This window comes from Peromyscus eremicus, chromosome 2 (assembly GCF_949786415.1).
Source record: "Peromyscus eremicus chromosome 2, PerEre_H2_v1, whole genome shotgun sequence".
In the NCBI taxonomy this organism is placed as follows: Eukaryota; Metazoa; Chordata; class Mammalia; order Rodentia; family Cricetidae; genus Peromyscus; species Peromyscus eremicus.
The window spans coordinates 50,405,282-50,420,085 of NC_081417.1; the positions used below are offsets into that span (position 1 = coordinate 50,405,282).

At 37.6% G+C, this 14,804-nt stretch overlaps 1 pseudogene; it reads right to left on the reverse strand.

Moving 5' to 3' along the window:
• Nucleotides 1-341: 341 nt before the first annotated feature.
• LOC131904737 (small ribosomal subunit protein uS2-like) lies at nucleotides 342-1,105 on the reverse strand (annotated as a pseudogene).
• Between the last annotated feature and the right edge of the window lie 13,699 nt (nucleotides 1,106-14,804).

Here is a 14,804-nt window from a genome sequence, read left to right on the forward strand (position 1 = left end):
TTCAGAGTGGGCTTCAAACTGCTTCTGCCAATGCTGTCAGCATTGGAACTTCTGGTATTGATTGTCCTTGTTAAACTCATGAATATTACACAAAACTTTATCAGGTTGTTTGCTTAATTTTTAACATAAAGTATACAGCAGTTGCTCTTAAAAAGAATGCTCCATATTTCTTTTGGTATTTTTCTCCCTCATCTTTTAGAAACTTTTTCTTTCTTCTACCTTCTTAACTTGCTCACATGATTCCTGAGATGTGGGAGCTGCCTACAAGTCCTCAAGCCTGCTGGGCACACTGTTCATCAGTAGAGATCTATTGGATAGACACTGAGGGACCTTGCACACCTTCAGACCAGTCTCCAATCTCTGGCTGAACAGCAGTGTGTAGGCAGACCACCTACAGCAGTGAACCTAGGAGCCAGTTCTGTCTATTTGGCCTGACATTTCTTCTTGCTCACAACCTTTTCAGCAGCTGCTTGTCCTTACTTCTCATTCTTCCCAGAGTGTGGTAAAAGTAGAGGGTAGGCCTGACCTCCCATGGGTGCACACAAGAGATAGTGCACGCACTGAACTTCCTGAGCCAACATCCAACACATTACCTCCACTGAGTGAGTTCCCTTGTTGCAAGGGATAGCAATATCTAAATACTGATGTGGCAAATGTGCCTTACACAGAGAGATGGCAGGCAGGTTGCCCTAAAACACCTCTGTGACCTGCCGGTGGTCAGCCTGGAATCGATCACTGCCAGAAGATGCAACACCCTGAAAGCTCCTTTGATCGGGTTAGTGAAGGTCTCAGGAGAGAAGCAGTCAGCAATTAGAGTCACAGTGGCGACAGCAGCAACGTTTAACAAGGCTCACTGACCAATGTTCCTGGAGGAGATGACATTGACATCAGTAGGATTCTCAATGACAACAATGGCTGAAGCTGCCAGCAGCAGCTTCTCCCATGTGCTCTTCAGACTTAGGATGCAAATACCATCACTTTTCCCTTTTTAAATGTGCTGCTCTGTCTGGAAGTCAAGATTGAGCCAACCATAGTAGGTTCTTGAAGGAAGGAATGTGAGGACAACCTCTTCCTTCCTCTGCAGGACATCAAGGACTCTGGTCATTACATGAGTTTCCTTTTCATGGGAATCACAAATAACACCCTGTCAGTGCTTGGGCCATGTCAAGAAGCTCTGTCCTTCAGTCTTAAATGTCCTGTCATTGCAGCTGCTCCATTCACTTCAGTGCTACTCTTTCTTGTCACTACTCTATGTTGCCACTCTCTCATACCCACCTTTTGCTGTTGCCTTGTCTCTATCTCTGGATGGGATTAAGTACATTATGTGCTGGGACCTGATTTGAGCACTGAATGAATGGCACCTCTTCGGCTCACCAGAGTTTGCCTCTGTCTGTCTTCTGTCATCCACTCTTTGGCCTCAGCCTTTCAGGTAACTCCACTAAGCCAGAATGATCATCTGCCAAAAATCACTCCTTATTATTATTTCTCAGAAAAGATAAAGTCACAGCATTACATTCATTTGTTGGGGGTTTAAAAATCTAATATTTCATAAGCCATATTGGAATTTTGGAATTTGAGAAAGTGGAAGAGGGCCTTTGATTATGAAAAGACCTAAGGTTTTTCCTGCGACTGTTGTCTACTGTGGGAACTTTCTAGAGCCAGACATCAGGAAGGTTACTCTTTCAAGGAAATAGATAAGCAAGGATTGTTCTAATATTTACCTGCTTTTGTAATACCTACACTGTGTGGACTTCTCTCTAACACTGTTAGTTCTGCTAGTCTGTAACATTCTATGTATCAGGAACTTTGAAATTTCAAGTTATTACATTTCAAAGGGATATTTTAAAATTAATTTCATGAGAAACATCTTGATTATCCATTGAAATTTCTCAAAAGCTTCTCAGAATTGTAATATTTATAATATCTACAAATAATGTAGTAATAAAATATGCTATTTACTATTTGAAGAATATATATGTCTATATTGACATGTTATGAATGAGTTATTAAATTCAAAATGACATTATCAAGACAGAGCTAAACAAAATGAATATTATCTTCTAAGTTCCTATGAATTATGCAGCATAATTGACATATTAGTTAGTTGTCTTTGGGTTCAAAATACAATGTTATCAGAAAATAAATAAATTGTTTCCTCAATATCTATGGAAGATTGGCCCTAGGCTGTTTCCTCATATGAAAACCCATAGTTGTTCAAGCACCATATATGATATGGCACAACATCTGCATATGCCACATCTGTGTAGCTACACACATACTTTACAGTGTAACTATTTTATACATATTTTACTTTTTTTATTGGGAATAATGAAGAGAGTGTAGCCAGTACAGGTTTGGATATATATCCTAGTTGAACTTCAAATGCAGAAGTCTGAAATAATGGGGGGGTTATACGTATTTAGTTTTTCATTCTATCAATTATTGAATAATCAGGTTTCAGGCAATAATAATGTAAGCCTAGAATATTACCCCAAGATATTAATCCAAGTGTCTGTTGCAATTTAATTTGTTAGCATGTCTATATAGTAAATAAGAGTTAGTGTGATTATTGTCTACTTATACATTCCCCTACCAATCACAATTGCTAATTACTTTGACAATGTTCTTTTGAATTGTCAAACTGTCAAGTTATTTTGAAAATATGATCATTGTAGTAAAGATAATTCAGTAAAACAAAAGGAAAATTCTAGAATTTGAAAGATCTCTTGACTTTTCTATTAATTCAGTAAATATATCATGGCATTTACTGCATACCCCAGGACTGCACAAGGAACAATAAATTCAACCAAAAGAAACTCAAAATCCCTGCAGTTAATCATCTGTCTAGGGCTGGGGTCTTTAACCTTCACTGGCTTACAGGCTATTCCATTGGAAAAGCTGATTCCAAGTCCTTTAGCTGTTTAAGGTTCTGGTTGGGCATAATTACTCCTCTTTGGTATTTACTCCTACTTCTTCCCTCCAAATTCCACCATTGTTGAGGACGAAACTCATGGGATCCTTGGGACTTCTGACAGATGATCTACTCCTTGCCAGACTCTGGGAAGGACTGAGGAATAAACAATGACTTCAGATAGAAAGAGGCCTCTTTTTCCATTTTAGAACCCTAGCTATAATTCACTTGAGAGAAAATTATCAACATTATCGACATGTCAATTTTTTTTTGACAAGGCACTTTTATCTAGAAGTAAATATATTTAGTTTGATTATATTGATTTATGTGTAACAACAATCCAGAAATAAATATATTTGTTTTGATTACGATGATTAATTTATAACAACAATTTCTTATATTATGATCAATACTTATGGCCACAAACCCCAAAATGAACCATTACTTTAATGGACATGAAACATTCAGCTCTCTCCCTAGCACAGCCCCCAGAGCACTTAAGCGGTAAATAATGTGATGCTGTACCACAAGAAATCCACAGACACTTAGTCATTTCATTCAGATAGACTCAGAAATAAGTAGGTGCATACATTTATTTAGATTCCTGGGGTGCTATCACTGTGAAATATTTCTATGGAAAAGCATAGAACGATCAAATTCTTCCACCTCTTCCATTAAGCCAGAACTCTAGCTATAAATTTAGATAAAATTAGCTTCTGTTTTTCAATCATTTGTTCACACCACTTTTGCTTCATTTTCTCTTTTTTGATCCAGATGATTTTGTCCTGTTAGCAGATGCACTGCTTCTGTTTACCACTTTAAATTGCAGGGCCTGCACACTTTCTGTTCTGTCATAGTACATCGTGCATTTTTGCTGGGTTGAAGGGAACGCAGTGGATGTAAGTGTATATAAAATAAAACTTTAGCAAATATGTCAGAGTACAGAACAGAAGGGCTACAATTGTATAAACATATAACCATGATTATAATTACTTTTCTACAGAACATGTAGAAAGGAAAACAGATATTCTCTAAATGATTTTGTTTCAGTAGCTTTTCTCCGAATAATTTTCTAACAACTGGTAAATGAATTGTCTGATTTTGGAAACGTTTCCTTTAATCTGTGTGCAAAAGGAACACGTTCTGTGAAGTGATTAAATGCTGAACAAACAACCTAGTTGAAGCCCACAACTATCACACTCTGTATGTAAAGGCTTTCTTTCTGGTTGCAGCCTGAGTTAAGCACATAGGGTGTGTCCTGCATTAGGGAGGGATGCACAACCAAAGACCCCAGTGCTAGTCAGAGCGTACACTTGCCAGCCACAGTGAAGATGCAGGATGTGTGGATGCAAGATTCTCACTTGTGGAAAATATTTTATAACTAGCAGTAGTAGAGTCTGGGCAGTGATTTTCCTAGACATGATAGGGACTCAAAACATACTCTACACTGAAAAGGATGCTAAACATGGGAAAGAAGCAATTGAGCAAGATCAAAGGAGTTCCACAGCTGTTCTCTTCTCACTGTCTTGGGCACTCTTTGATGTCTACATAACTGTTTGGGTTAAAATCAGAGCCCTGTGGAGAAAAGCCCACCCCCATTTATCTGAGCTACTTTTACCATCCCGCCTAGAGGTTGATAACTGGGTAGCACCCCAGTATGTTTGCTGTTTAAACACTAAAGCCAAAGGGACATTCTTATTTTATAGAAAGGTGATAAATAATTAAATAGAAAATGCACATGGTTTGAATAATTCTTTGTTATATAATGGTTTTACTGAGAATAATTCACGTACCTTATGATTCACCATTTACAATCCTCAGTGCAATAGTTTTTAGTGTGTATATAGATATGTGGAACCCTCAGCAGTGGCAATGTAAAAACATTTTCTTTAGGTTCAGAGAGAAAGCTGCAACAGTTAGCCCATCTCTCTCCTCCTCACACTAAGCAATTGTACTCTACTTTCCATCTCTACAAACTGGCCTCTTCTGGACATTCCACATAAATGGAATAATGCATAATATCTGGTCATTTATGAGTGCCTTGTCAGCATAAGGCTAGGAATTTTTTCCCCTGAGTTGAATGTTTATTTTCAGTCCCTCTCTGTTAATATAATATTTCATGAGCTTGAACCTTTAACTTCTAAGAATGAATCTTATCATTCTTTCAAGTTTCATCTGAATTGTCCTATTACAATAAAAGTAATATAAATTTTCTTTGTTTGTCTTAAGAAGCTTCCTAGAAACATTAAGGCTAATGTTAAATATAAATTAATTGTGTTAGACACCATCAAAGTTGAATATTATTATGCCATGTTGTGACTGGCTGAAGCCTTTTCTTTTCTTCCCTAGCCCAGCAATTACTTCATTACTTCATTGGCTATATTTCTTTTGCTTTGAGAGGGACAGAATGCTTCTGTGTATTCAGGGATTTCAGGCTAACTTAAAAATCCCCTATTCTCCCACATCAGGTGACTGCACAGTCCCTAAATCTTTCACTACAGCAGCACTTCTAGGTACATTTCTCAGGCTAAAGTGACACAAATTTGATATCCATTGGCGGAGTTCTATAGCCAGAACTCAAACTGAAAATAATTATTGAGTTGTGAACCCTCATATCTCAAGTCCTAAACCACTTGGCTAATAGGTTTCTCTTTGAGACATCCCAACAAATTGCTACACCTCACACTTCTGTCTTGTAGTTGAAATCTGACCATTTGAAAACAATGGTATCTCCTCTGCACATAAAAATGTCTTAGTAGCAATGGGTGTGTTTTCTGAAGGATGACTGTCCCAGGAACCTCAGAAGGTATGTGCAGCAGTCTTAAACAATACCACACTGAAGTGGATACATTTTATTTCTGCCCCAAAGCTGAAGATACTCAGTACCAAAGGCAAGCTTTATTTCCCCTAAACTGGGAAATTTCACCTAATCTCTAATATGAAAAATAAAGGTATTTAGAAATGAAATTTGCAGACAAATGGATGGAACTAGAAAATATCATCCTGAGTGAGGTAACCAAAAACCCAGAAGGACAAACATGGTATGTACTCACTCATAAGTGGATACTAGATATAAAGCAAAGAACAATCAGACTGCAACCCACAGAACCAGGGAGGCTACATAGCAAGGGGGACCCTAGGAAGACTGTGGCTTATAATAAGTTTTGGTTTTACTCAATCACTGGGCAAGCCTCAGTGAAACATTTTACTATTAGGATAAGAATTTGAACTGTATCAAGCTGATAATATAAAAAATAAAATAAATAAATAAATAAATAAATAAATAAATAAATAAATAAATAAATAAATAAAATGGAGGGGAAAAAAAGAAATTTATCTGTTTGGGGGGAGAAGGAAGGCCTATGTAGACCACAGAGAAGAAAGCTTAGCCATGTTTCCAACTTTGTCATTCTTTCAGAAACAACATTTTCAGTTTATTGCAATTCCTGGCTATTTCGTCTTTTGAGTCATTAATTAAAAAATATTCACTGAATCAACCATACTTTCTATGAAGACTTTTGTCTCTGGAATAAAAACAAATTTTGCTTCATTCCAGGTATACTTTTGCTTTGTTTTGTTTTCCTCCAAAGAAAGCAAAAGAGGTATAATATGTCAGGTTTCTTGAAATCTTTTGATGTACACAATTTCCTTTTAAGATCTTGTTTGGAAAAGTTATCTTAGGGACATACAAATTATTACAATGATGGCAGAAACAAGACGGAAGAAAGAAGGAGACTTGGTTAATGTATCATAGGCAAAGCAGCAGGTCTGGCTTCCATAAGAATTTACAAAACCATTTCTGCAATACCAGTAGCACTGTGTGAAGGGGTTGCCAACAGAAGGGATTTAAGTAAGGATCTAGGGCATAAGTTATACTGCAAAAGCTCCATGAATCATGCTGTTTGCTTTTGCCCTTGGTTTCCAAGGGATTTTTTTTTTTTTTTTTTTTTTTGCGCAGGATTGGCCCGCCCATTGTTCTGGCAACAGAATGGACATTCTGGCTTGTGATCTCAGAGTCTCCAGTGGGAACTCACTGGGTGGCTGCATCCATGGCACTCTCCTGTTCTATCTACTTAATCTTTCCCAGTGGGGATGGAGGAAGAGAACAGTGAGAGTGAACACCACCAAAACATTTAATCAGGTCCAAAGAGCAAACTGGAAAGCACCTCTGTGGCTCAGGATAGAGGTATCACAGCTGTCAGTTTGGACACCAAACATTAATTTTAAAATAGAAAGGCAAGCCTAACAAGCTGCTGCCTTCCCCCAACAGAATGTATTTTAAAATTCTAAAGCCTTATTCATACAAAATCACCTGGTGAATATGTTGACCATGTACATATAACAAGTACAAACTTTAAGTAAATGTATGTACTTACCTCTCATAGTTCTATACTTTTCATTCCACTAACACTGGTATACAGGACCTCTTCTACATTAAATATAAATGCATGTCTACCTATATTGATCATAACTACATTATAGATGATGAGTTTTAGTAATCGCTAAATTTCTAATTCTATGCAAAAGCTTTTTGTTTCAATAAGTACTTTCTTTAGAATGTACAAAGCATCAGATAAAATATCTACTGGTGGATGGAAGCCAGGACCTTTCAGGGAAAAGGAAATCACCTTCAATCACTGGCTGTTGAAGATGCTGTCATTTGCAGGGCTGAGACACACAACTGTTAACAACCTTTATTTGAATTTTTACTCTCAACTGTCTTCACTCTTACATGCAGAAAGCACAGGCCACGGTGCTCACTGCAGTCTAACAGAGCTAGCCCTGTTTCTCTAGGCTTGGCAATCAAGACAGGTCTTAGATCTCTGCAAAGCTCTTTCAGCACAAGCTTCATTGAGCAAAAATTTATTGACTGCCTCCTATGTGCTCAGCATTTTAGGTTCCAGTTGGCCTAATTACTCGCCATTGCTCTAGCCTGATTATTCTCCTCCACGACTTAACTGCATGGATCTATGCTCAAATTTTATCTATTCTTCAAGGTACAACTTAAATGCTTCTTACTTCTGAAACTCATTATTCCTTTCAATAAGAAGCAATTTCACCATTTTTCAAGCTCCATATGATATTACCTGTACCCACAACTTGGTATGCAGTTTGTGTGGCCCAGTGCTGGGTGGCAATGAAATGCCCTTCTTCAAAGTTTAGTAAAAGTGTCAGGATAGAAGCAGCAGAGCATCACACCAAGTGTGCAGTCTTCTAACATGACAGCACTGTGAGATGGGATAGGTCACATGCCCAAGAAACCAACCTTGTCACCACTTGTTCAGTGCTATAATGGTAATTTAAATAATTCATGAGCCATTTTAAACACAGATTGTCTTTTTGTTTTAAATACATATGGATTACTCAAGAACTATGATAGACTATATTCCCACAGCAGTTAAAAGCCTTGAAAGGTGTCTATTATTACAAATAGTCACCATGGAAATCTAGTCCACAGACTGACTTTACCTGGAAGCTGGTCAGAAATACAACATCTCAGGGTCACTGATCCAGTCAACATTTCACAAGAACACCCCCTGTAATCTTTATGCAAGTTAAGTCCAAAACCAGACTGAATCAGTAAATGAATATCACTCTGTAACAGAAGGTACTATGAGATGGGAAAATGACCTCTTAAGGATGTAACTCCCTCTCTCAAATTCTGATGAAATAGAGATTTCTGGTTTTCTCAAAAACATCAGATATTGCATTAGTACTTCTTATCTTTATTTCCCACTCTCCCTTTTGAGAAAAAAATGATTTCTCTGTGGTTATATAGAAAAGATTGATACTTATCCTAGTTACGGTTACTATCGCTATGATGAAACACCAGAACCAAAAGCAACTTGGGGAAGAAAGTGTTTATTTGGCTTATACTTCCTTATTATAGTCCATCACTGAAGAACATTGGAACAGGAACTCAAATACAGCAGAAAGCTGGGGGCAAGAGCTGATACAGAAGTCATGGAAGGGTACTGCTTTCTGGGTTGTTCAGCATCCTTATAGAACACAGGTCCACTAGCCCAGGGTATCCTAGAGGTGGACTCTCTGTCCTACAAACTACCTCCCAAATAACCACACATAGATTTATTATTCATTATAATGCTTAGCCGATAGCTTAGGCTTGTTACTAACTAGCTCTTTTAACTTAAATTAACTAATATTTCTTATCTACTTTCTACCACTTGGCTTCATAGCTTTCTTTAACATGGCATATTCATCTTCCTTCTCCTGGCATCTCCTTGGCAACTCTGCCCTCCTTTATCCCAGTTTTCTCTCCCTGAATGCAAGTCTTGCCTAACTTCTTCCTGCATAGATATTGACCATTTAGCTATTTATTAAACCAATGAAAGCAACACATCTTCACAGCATACAAAAAGACTACTCTATAACAGTATGCACCCACAATGGGCTGGGTCCTCCCACATCAGTCACTAATTAAGGAAATGCACATTTTTAGAGGCATTTTCTTAAGCTAGATTCCCTCCTCTCAGGTGACTATAGCTTGTATCAAGTTTACAAAGCAAAACAAAAAACAACAACAACAACAAAAAAAAAACAGCCAGTACAGTACACATAGGGTCAAATTTTACAAGAAAATGGTACCTTATAAAGCATGGTTCTGAAAATTCCTCTCTTTTGTTTCTTTTTTTTCCTCCTGCTGCTTTTTGCTTTCTCCAGCTTCCCTATTTTTCCCTCTTGCCCTTATATATTAATTCACATACTGTTACTGTTTTCTCACTGCTCCCAAGAGAGTTTATTTTGACAAGATTAAATCTTAGGTTTCTGAATTTTTAGATGTATCATCAAATTCGAACAGACATGGATCTTAACAAAAATTCATAAAATTTTATATTGTGTTTAACTTTAAAATGAACATATCTAAGGATAATTGAGACCAATAATCCTCTAGGGAAAATGTTAACAACTTTCTACCTGAATTGTCTCCAGATTTCCTAAGCTTTACTTCACTTATTTGTGCCCACAGAAGTAATGCCCCTTTGCAATTATGTTCCAGAACTTATTTTATTTTACATGTAATAAGTTCAGTTAACACAACTGTGAATCCCACTGAGTAAGCCTCAGTATTCTTTGAAGAGCGCCATCATGGCAAACCAACAATGAAATGGATTCTGTGGGTGTGTTGAGTGTTAGTACAAAATATAAAATAATTTGAGTCCTACATAATTATGATAGTCACAGATAAATTCAAATAAAATCCAAATAAAACAGGTTTTCAACATATGCAAGCTTTTTCTTAATTGATGACAAATGAGGACTATAGTTTGAACAGAACTTTGGATTCTGTTAAGCTTACTCCTGATTCTGTTCTCATGTGTTTGTTATCTGTTTCTGTGAGTCAAACTATTCCAATCCTTTCCACTTCAATGACATTCTGGAACTGGAGTGCAGCATGGATGAGAAGCACACAATAACAGAGAGAGGGGCCCTCTGTTGAAGCCTCAACACCCACAGTAACATGCATTCTGAGTCCACATTCTGTTATTCAAGCATATGGATTCAGATTATCTAGGCGTGTTGTTTCAAGATCTTTCATGAGTTTGTGTTCAACACATTCTCTGAAGTTATACTATAATCTAAGGAATTCACTGAGGGTATAAAAGTCTTCACACTTCATTCCCATGAGGTCCTTTTATAGGACTTCCCCATGATAGAGTAAACGATCCAAGGCAGCATAAGAGATTATCAAAGCAAGTAATTATCTTCTTAAAACCTTATCTCCCCCCAGTGGAGCTCCAGGAGTCCAATCGGCGAGAGAGAGGAGGGATGTATGAGCAAGAGATATTGAGACCATGACTGGAAAAAGCACAGGGACAAATAGCCAAACTAGTGGAAACACATGAACTATGAACCAATAGCTGAGGAGCCCCCATGGAACTGGATCAGATCCTTTGGATAAGTGAGACAGTTGATTAGCTTGAACTATTTAGGAGGCCCCCAGGCGGAAGGACCAGGGCCTGTCCTTAGTGCATGAGCTGGCTTTTTGGAACCTAGGGCCTATGCTGGGACACTTTGCTCAGCCTAGGTGAAGGGAGGAGGTGACTGGACCTGCCTCAACTGAATCTACCAGGCTGAGCTGAATCCCCACTGGAGTCCTTGCCTTGGAGGAGGTGAGAATGGGGGGGTGGATTGGGGAGGGGTGCAAGGGGGGAGGGAGAACAGGGGAATCTGTGGCTGATATGTAAAATTAAATTAATTATAAAATTTTTAAAAAACCTTATCTCAAAGAATCTGCAGTCTTCTATTTAATAGGTGTCAGTAAATGAAGCTCACACTCTGGTGGAGAGATTCCACAAAGGCAGGACTGCTGGGAGATGGGATCAATTGGGATTATAGCCAGTTGCTTACCAAATCCTCCTGTTTAAGAAGAAATGAAGATCTGATGAGATGGGGCAATGAGAAAAATCATGTTCTGGTAAATCTGAAGAGATGAACGCCATCCTTGGAATCCACATGCTGAAAGGAAAGAACTGACTCATGAAAGTTGTCCTCTGGGTAGACATAAACATTATTAAACAAATAGATAAATATACTTAAACTTGAAAACATGACCAACAGACTAGAGGTTCCACTACAAATATTTCACCATGGCTAGTAAGGTGTCAGCCCAAACGTCAACACTGGGTATAATTCTCTTCAACTTGCATACATTCTTCAACTCAAGAAAATAGGTGCACAAAAAAGTTACAGAAAAAAAAGTTTATGAATTTGAGAGGAATTAAAGGATAGCATGGGAGGAGGAGGAGTCAGGAGGGACTGCAGTGAGGAAAGAAGGAAATGATGGGATTGTATTTTAAATTAAATAAATAAATATAATGAAAATGCTAGTTTAGAATAACAGGGCATGCCACATTCTTTAATCTTCTTGAATAATTTATAACATTATATTGTTTTTAATATTCATATATTATCACAATTATAATTATATAGTACTTATAGCTTATTATTCAGATAAATTAATTTTGGTAAAAATGTTATGGTAACAATTACCATACAGCATGCATTCTTGGTATTGCAAATGTTTATGTGTATATATACATATATATGTATATACATATATTTTTCCCCATGCAATACTCCTTGACAACATATTCGTTAAAAGAGAAAAGTCAGTCTTTTAAGACTTTGGATTTCTTTATCTTTTGAAGCCTACTGGGGCTAAATTAAGGTTAAAAAGTTTTCAATGTTCAAATATTACTATGATCATTATCTCACTGTTCTGAGATAAATCTTTTACTTTTGTGAATCAATGCTCCCTCAAAAAGTAATAGACCATGTGACAAAAATTCCAATACCAGGCATGAGAAGTCCTGTTTTGGGTTAACAGTCAGAGTTTCCCAGGAGACTCTCAAACATTGCAGCCTATTGCTACTGCCCCTGGTTACCCCAGCAGAGGTAGAAGGTAAACCCATACAGATGAAGACAATCACTTCAGCCGCTGGGTTGGAACTGACCTGAAAGCCTCCTCTCTGAGGACTATTTCCATGACAGCCTCCAAAGGAGGTAAACAACCTACAGTCTTAGTCTTACCCAGCTATGGTATTTATGAACACACATATGGCATGATAACTCTAAGAGTGCTGATGCAGTACAAATTCCTTTCTAGTAACCAACAGCTCATTAATTAGACTTAAGACCTGGTTAACCAGAGGGAAATTGTGCCTGATACTGGAAACCTAGACAACTACAGGAGAATAGTGAAACTGGGGATCTGGGAAGAGAACCTACATCTGTCACTTTACTGAACCAGCATAAAACCTAAGTACCATCTAAATATTTGTCCTGATACCACAGATAAGTGTAGTCCTCCCCCTCATCAAGGAAACTTCTCCTTGGAACAGATAGAGACCACTAAAGAAAATCACATCCAATTAAAATGCACAGTTGTAGAGCCCAGTTCCTACTGATACATCCACAACACAATTCCTACACCTAAGGCTTAGCGATCATTTCAGAAGAGGGGACAAAAAGATTTTTAAGGGCCAGAGGACAAGAGAGTTTTCTATGAGATTGTATCTCTGTTTTCATTACTTATATATTGTTGTGATGAGACACCATGTTCAAGACAACTTATAAACAATAGCATTTAATCGAGGTCTTGTTTATAGTTTCAGAGGGTAAGTTAATGATCATCCTGGGGGGAAGCATGGTAGCAGGCAGGCAAGCATGGTGCTGGAGCAGCTGCTAAAAGCTTACATTTGCTCCTAAAGTTGAAGGAGAGAGAGAGAGAGAGAGAGAGAGAGAGAGAGAGAGAGAGAGAGAGAGAGAGAGAGAGAGAGAGAAACTAAGCCTAAAATATGCTTTTGAAACTAGGAAACCCACTCCCAGTGACACACCCCTTCCAACAAGATCATACGTACCTCCTTATCCTTCCTAAATAGTTCACCAACTGGAAACCAAATATTCAAATATATAAGCCTTTAGTGGGCATTCTCGTTCAACCAACAACAGTCTCCAGGGAATGTCAAATCTTCCCAACATGGCTCCTTAAATATGAACTGAACAAGAAAGACACCAAAAGACATTCTTACATGATCAGGGGAATGCTCGCAATGCCTCAACCCTATACAAACCTCTACAGATAACTAAGGAATGCTGAGAGATGGAGAAATACTCTGTCCCAAAGAAGGAAACAGTATTTGGTGACCCCATATCAAATGACCAGCCCTGAAAAAAATATATATGTGAATAACATTATACTGACTGTACAGGTTGTATTTATGCATTGTGTGTGTGTGTGTGTATACATATAGATGTACATATATGTATATAAAACAATTAAAAAAGAAGCCATGGATTTGAAAGAAAAAAGGGGTTATATTGGAAATTTTGGAGGGAAGAAAAGGTGGGGGAAAATGGTGCAATTATAATCTCAAAAATATGTATATATTAAAAATGACTTTGACTTGTCTTTCTTTATATTGTGGCTAGATTAACCTTGAAATATTCTCAGTGTAAACTGTGACTATGATTATTTTTACTTATAGACATTGTCCTGAGATAAGTCTTCTACTTTTGTGAATACAGTTTTGCCAAGAATGAACAAAAGATTGCACTTCATGTAGCTTCAGAATAACCACACTGCTGAATGCAGAATTTTCCAACGCTGTGTTTGGAGATAAAGCTCTTAAAGAATTCTAGATCAACATTAAAACTGATGAAAATAAACTTTCACTTCCCTAGTTTTTAACAAAATAATGCAAGTGGAGAAGAGTTGAGGGTCAGTGTATGCATGCAGTTGTCTGGGGAGTAGATAAATGTTCGTTTTTATTCGCTTAAGATTGCAAAGTGTTGGATCACCACAGCAGTTGTAAATGATTTATGGAATGAGACACATTCCTGCTTAACTTACAAAGACTATCAGCAGCGATGGCAATTACAGAGATATGCTGCTATTTTTAGCAATCCAGTTACACAGGAACTGCATTATTATTATATGAAATATCATGAAATATCAACTAAGTTTTTTTTTTACAATGGTGTTCTTACAAAATTATTCCTGGTAGAAAAGTAGTGCAGAAATCATTATATTTCTTTGTAGTTGTATCTGTGCTTGTAAATAAGCTGGGTGCATGGTGCATATCCATGAGTTCAGCACATGGTGCTAACAGGAGCCTTTAATGGCTATTCGTATATAACCCAAATGTCATTCAGCCATTTCACATGGAATGGCTATTTATTATGTCAACTTGACACAAGCTAGTGTTTTTAGGGCAGAGGGAAATTTATTGAGTAAATGCTCCAACAGTTTGGCCTATGGTCCAGCCTATGATATGTTTTTATGATTGATGATTGATGTGGGAGGATCAAGTTCATTGTGGGCAATGCCATCTCTTGGCTGGTGGTTCTGAGTGCTATAGGGTAGAAGGCA